The sequence below is a fragment of the Chrysemys picta genome, chromosome 12 (genome assembly GCF_011386835.1).
Source record: "Chrysemys picta bellii isolate R12L10 chromosome 12, ASM1138683v2, whole genome shotgun sequence".
In the NCBI taxonomy this organism is placed as follows: domain Eukaryota; kingdom Metazoa; phylum Chordata; order Testudines; family Emydidae; genus Chrysemys; species Chrysemys picta.
Window position 1 is genome coordinate 15,713,497 of NC_088802.1, and position 6,110 is coordinate 15,719,606.

Here is a 6,110-nt window from a genome sequence, read left to right on the forward strand (position 1 = left end):
GAGCCTGCTCTAGTCATGAGAGCCCCAGGCCGTGTTCCCCAGGAAAGCTGCCCTGGGTTAACTGAAATTGCTCTAAAATTGATGTAGAGACCTCGGTGCAAACCCCTGTGTGACTCTCCCAGCTCTGTGTGGACGGGGCTGGTCGGGTTTAGCTTCATGGTGGTCAGGAACCGACCTGAGCTGAACCGAGCTCAGCCGCGAGTCTGGGCACAAACTGGAACCCGTCTAACGGACCTGCTCCTGGCAATTCCCTCGAACCAGGCAGAGGGGACGGGCTCAGGGAGGATGGGGACTCATTTCTCCAGGGCTCGGCTGGAGTCATGCTGCTGCTCTCACCTCTCCTTGTGCTGTGCCTGCACAGGGATGGGCCCTACGGTCTGTTGTTATTTCTCCTACTCCCCCAATGGGGGTTTATTTCCCACCCCCCCAGCTGTGCCATCTCCCAGCTCTGGGGCACTGGGCATGGTGCCAGGAAGGGCTGCAGGGAGCGAATCTCTCCCTGGTAAGGGAGTTGGAGTCACCAATACAAGATCAACTTCAGTTACCTGCGAATCCTCAGGCTCTTCTGAGTCCTGGAACAACTGGCAGAGAGAGAGCACGGAGAGTTCACACAGCAGAGTCACCCGGAGCGGGGATCAGGTACATACAAGAGTCCCTCCCCACAGCACCCAGCTCTGCACCGTCTCACAACAGACCAGGGTTCAACAGGCTCCGACTCCCCCTCGTCTTTTCTGTCCCACGTTCACCTGCTGGGTTTCTCTCCTGTGAAGATCACATCATACCTGCCCAGCCCAGGGGCTGCTCCATACAGGGGAACAGGCTCCCAGCAGCTGTTGTGCCCTGCCCTAGAACAGCGACCAGGATTTTCACCTCTCTCTGCAACCAGCCCCTCTGGAAGGAAAGAGAGAAAAACCCATCACTGGCGTGGTGTCACCAGGGCTATAAGTCACAGCTCTGTCAGATGATGCAATAGGGACCATGGGGACTAAGGGGAAGGAGCCAGCTTCTCATAGGCATTTCAGCACCTGAAGATTCAGAGAAACCCCCAGCAGCACCCCTTACCCAGGAATCCCATCACAGTCTGCTGGAGATTGTTCTGTCAAGGGAAATCCCAGATTCTCTTTTCCAGCTCCGAGGACTCGGGTTCTGGACACAGAGACGTCGCCTCCTCGTCCCTGCAGAGAAACGAGTGTGTTTATTCCTCTCCCTCCTCGGCCCTAAGTTCCCATCCCAAAGCCAGAAAGGGGAGCGGGTGGGAGCTGGGGCCACAGGCAGAGCTAACAGGGCTGTGACCTCTGCTGCCCAGGGAATTTAGCGTCTGCACAACCTGCCAGGGCCCAGCCTGGGGACTGGTGGCCTCTCTCCATCCAGAGAGAAAACACAGCCCGGGCAGTGCCAACCCCACCTCCCCTCACACCTGGCCAGGCCCATGTGCCCCACCAAGACCTGGAGGGGCCACTCCCAGGGTGAGAGAGGGGCCCATTCTCCAGGCCCAGCCTCTCCTCAGCTTCTCCTCTCAGCTCCAAGGGGCCTAGTCACTCCCCATGGGGTGGGGGTTCTGGGATGTGGACACTGTCACACTAGGGCCTGGGCTGGGACACTGGGCTCTTTCCCCATAGGCCCCTGAGCCGCCTTCACACAGGACAGGCTTTGGGCCATGACAGAGCTGGGGCCAAGTTGACAGGCCTGCAGCCCCATTAATGATCCCCTGAGCCAGCCCGACCCCAGGGAGGGGTTTCCAGCCCAGTCCTGTGGGGCAATCCCCTCCCCAGGGTGGGTCACCCAGCCACAGCGGCTGCAGCCCCAGGGTGATGGGGACGGAGGGGGGCTGGATCCAGAGGGTGAGACTGTAACCACAGTCAGGGCACTGGGGGCTGTGTTCGTAGCCTGGGCTGTGAGCCTCTTCCAAGCACGACGCGGCGTGAGGGGCAGACGGAGCCTGGACATACCTGTTCACGGCACTTCTGACACCTTAGAGGGGAATGAGAGACACAGCAGAGAGTCAGTGCCCATGGTGCAGCCCGGCCCCCTGCCCTAGATGGGTCACTCAGCTCTCCCAGTCCCAGCCCCACAGGCTGCTCCCCCAGGGGGGTGGAGGCACTAAAGGGAGGGAGGGGTGGCTGGGCCCCCTGAACTGAGTCCCAGGGCTAGAATAGCCTTTCTCCAGCCTCCCCCGGCTCCCCACCGGCCCCAGCTCCAATATCTTTGCAGCCCCGGGGCCCCTGACCCTGCAGACACACTGGGCCGCGCTCTCTGCACTGAGTTACCCTGTGAGCCCCCAGTGGCTATGGGGCCATCCCCTCCCTGCTCTGGGCATGTCTGACACAGTCTCACCTGAAGCAATTCAGGCGCCAGCTGCTGACACTTCCCCTCCAGCTCCGTGTTCAGGGCGCTGAGCCGGGAAATCTCCTCGCACAGGCAGGTGGCATTTTCCTCCCTCCTCCTCCCAATCTCCTCGTCCAGCTCTCCCAGCCGGGCCAGCAGGAGGCTCTTGTTCAGCCAGGAACTGGCGCAGCCGCTCGCACTCGAACACCACCAGCTGCCTCTCCACGTCCGTCTGTCTCTGGGGTGCACAGAGACCCGCAGGGACAGGGCAGAGCAGGGACATGGGGTGAGTGGGGGATCATGGGAAATGGCACAAAGCCTGGTCCAGGCTGCACAGAGCGTTTCATTCGATATCTTTGCCAGTAGAACTGTGTGTGCACTAGGGCTTCTGCTAGTCGAAAAATGTCACCAAAAATCACCAACCCCCTCCCCCACCCGAATCCCTATAACTGCACCAGCAACAGATTTAAGTGTAGCTCAGGCCTTGGCAAATGGTGCTGCCCAAACCACCCAATGACATCGCTGGAAACGTCTGACATTCACACCCTGGGATCAGCACAAATTTCCTCCTGCTTCACCCTGACCCCTGCCACATCTGTGCACGTTCAGCAGTGTTACTGGCCTCTCCCCCTGCCCCCAGTGCTAGCGAGGCAGAGCCAGAGGCTGCTCCCAGCTACCCTGGTGTGAACCCCTTGACTTCACTGGGCGGCAGCCCAGCAGGCTCTCAAGTGCCAGGCACTTCAGGTGTCCCTTCCCGCACTGCCGCTGCTCCTGCCCTCTGCCTTGGAGTTGCTCTCGGGAGCCTCCTGCTTGCTGTGCAGAGGGGGGGAGGGGAGGTGGGCACTGATGTCAGGGTGTCCCCCCACCCCTACCCTGTACCCAAGCTCCCCAGAGTGGGGGGGGGGATCACAAGACAGGGCTCAGGACAGAGGGGGCTTGCTGGCAGCTGCTGTTGTGTCTGAACATGCGGATCTACTTAAAAGGGCAGTGTACTTAAGTGGGGTCAGTGTATTTAAAGGGGCAATGTGCATCTCTCCCTCACACACACACAGTCTTTCACACTCACCTCCCAACACAAACTTGTATTATTGTTGTTGGTACTTCTTGATGCTTCTTTCAAAGTGTATTATTTTAGTTTTTTGACCAGTCTATGCACTTCATAATTTTTATTTATCTTATACTTAAATTTAATTCTTTGAGTAGTGAGTTCTAAAATGCCCAACCTGTCCTGGCTGGACTAATTATTCCTACGGTAACTTTTTAAAAACATATATTATATCTAGGTTTTTGGTTTCTACTGGAGGCGCACATCCGCACATTATCTCAGTGTGGGGCACATAACAATATTCATTCCGTACATGGATGGGAAAAATTGTAGGGAACATTGACCCGAACCCCACTGACGTCAGTGTTGTCACTCCTGATTTACACCAGGTATCTCAGAGCAGAGTCTGCCCCGCACTGTTAAAAATGACCCTGAACTGTCGTCCTGCATCGACCCTGGAAACCCTTTAACCTTCTGAATGACCCAGACACCAACCAGCACAGAGACCCCCCCGCTGCTGTCGATGACGCCCCTGTGCAAACCTGCTGGGCAGGGCAGGGCACCTACCAGGAGCCTCTCACTCTCCCTGTCCCCCTTGGATTTCAGTCCTAGGGGTTCTTCTTTCTCCTCCCGCAGACGGCTCAGGATTCGCGCCTGCAAACTGAGACAATAGCTCTGGGGGCTGCTTTGGGTGCCTGGGTTTGTGCCCAGCCATAGTGTCCTCACTGAGCAGAGTGAGGCTGTGGGAGCAGGTCCCCCTTCTCCAACCCACTGAAGTGACCCAGCTCCAAGGTAACTGCAGGCAAAGGTCCTGGGCCTGTCCCAGTCCCTTCTCTGCACCATCATCTCCAGGAACGTGGGTGTTTGCCTGTCAAAGGTCTGGTGTTTTTGAACAGCTCTGGAATAGTCCCTGGGAGGACCCCTTTAGTATGGCAGCCCCCTTAGGGTCACAGTCTTTCACTTGGCTTCTCCATCTCCTGGGTCTGAACCAAAGAGCCTTCAGCACCCTGCCTCATGCTGTGAGCTGCCTTTGGTGAGTCCAGCTAGGTGGGACACCTGAGGCAGACCTGTACCCCCAAAGGGAGCCATGCACCCCACTTCCTTACTCTTACGCTGTAAAAGCAGAAGGGTTTGTTAGATGTCTGGAACACAGCGCAGACAGTGCTTAGTTAACACAGACAAGGGAAAGGTACAGCATGGTCCATCTGGGTCAGTCCCAAAGCCCTCTGACCCCTCTGTAATCCCAGCCCAGAAGCTTCTCTCCTGGCCCCAGCAGCCCACATTTAACAACCCCACCTGGTCCCACCCCAGTCTTTTGTCCTCCAGCTGGTCACACCCGGCTTTCTTCCTAAGCAGGGTGGGGACCATCCATAGTCATTTGTTGTTTGGTGCCAATTGTCCAGGCAATTGGAGTGACCATTGTCTTCTGGGACTCTCCATGGGCATGGGGCCCCAGGCAGGTAGCAGTTGGTCAGGGCTGTATCTCTGGGTCTCAGCAACAAGTAAACACCCTTTGCCCCCCCCTTCCCCTCCCCAGGCCAGAAAGCTGCAGCCTGGCTTGGGAGGGGCGGGCAGCAACAGCCTGCTCCCTGCCAAGGCTCAGCTTCTGGGCACAGGAGCCCCCTCTGACCATGCCAGAGGGAACGGGGGCGGCTCTGGCTCACACGGCCGTTGTCCCCAGAAGCTGAGCTTGGGCGGGGGCAGCCTGGTGCTGTTCTCCCAGTCAGCCTGGACCAGTGGTTCTCAAACCTTTGTACTGGTGACCCCTTTCACACAGCAAGCCTCTGTGTGCGACCCCCTTATACATTAAAAACACTGCTTTTATATTTAATACTACTATAAATGCTGGAGGTGAAGCAGGCTTTGGGGTGGAGGCTGAAAGGTCATGACCCCCCCATATAATAACCTCGCAACCCCCTGGGGGGTCACGACCCCCAGTTTGAGAACTCCTGGCCAGACGCTGCGCTGCACCGGGCAGTGTGGCTGGAAGAGGCTCTGGCCCTGCCCCTTCCTCTCCCCTCCTGGCCTGGTGTAGTGCAGAAAACTGCTCAGACCTCATTCCTTTCGGTGAGATGGTCACTTAAACTGTCAATTACTTCAGTTCATCAAGTCGCACCGCTAATTCTCTCTATGAAATTGCTGCAGAGTTTTCTCATTGCTTCTCCTCGCACTATTTAAAAGAAATCTTTGTGTTCCCAACACATCAATGTGCTTCCTTCTTGCAACCCTTGCCAAGATGGAAGCAAAGTAACGCTGTAACTGGATACATTGGAGTTATATCACGGGTTGTGTAGGGAGATTAGAGTCTTCTCCTAAAGAAACAGCTCCAGTCCTGCTGAGCTGGAAGGGTCTGTCCCAGCAGACTCAAGCAATCGGGTGTCCCAAGTGATCTGAATCCGGGAAGGATATTGAAGAGAGATATTGTTCTTCCTGCTTTTCTGGGGACTACAGTAAATTGAATGGCCAAACAAACTAAGGAACAAAGGCAGAGACAGCACAGCTATTTCTGGCCCCTGGCACCCACCGGGCTCTGTCTGCTGCTGGCTTGTGCGCTGCAAGGGGGCTGCTGAGCTCAGCTCTCCTGAGGGGTGTGGGGAAGGGTCCTGCCTCGGTGGAGGAATAAAGCAGCCCTCCCTAGACAGCTTCGGCAGAGCATTGCAGAGAACGGCCATGGCTCTGGGTGTCTTGGGCCGCCTGAATGCAGGAGTCTGCTGGCCTGGCCTGGATCCCTCCCGCGCCG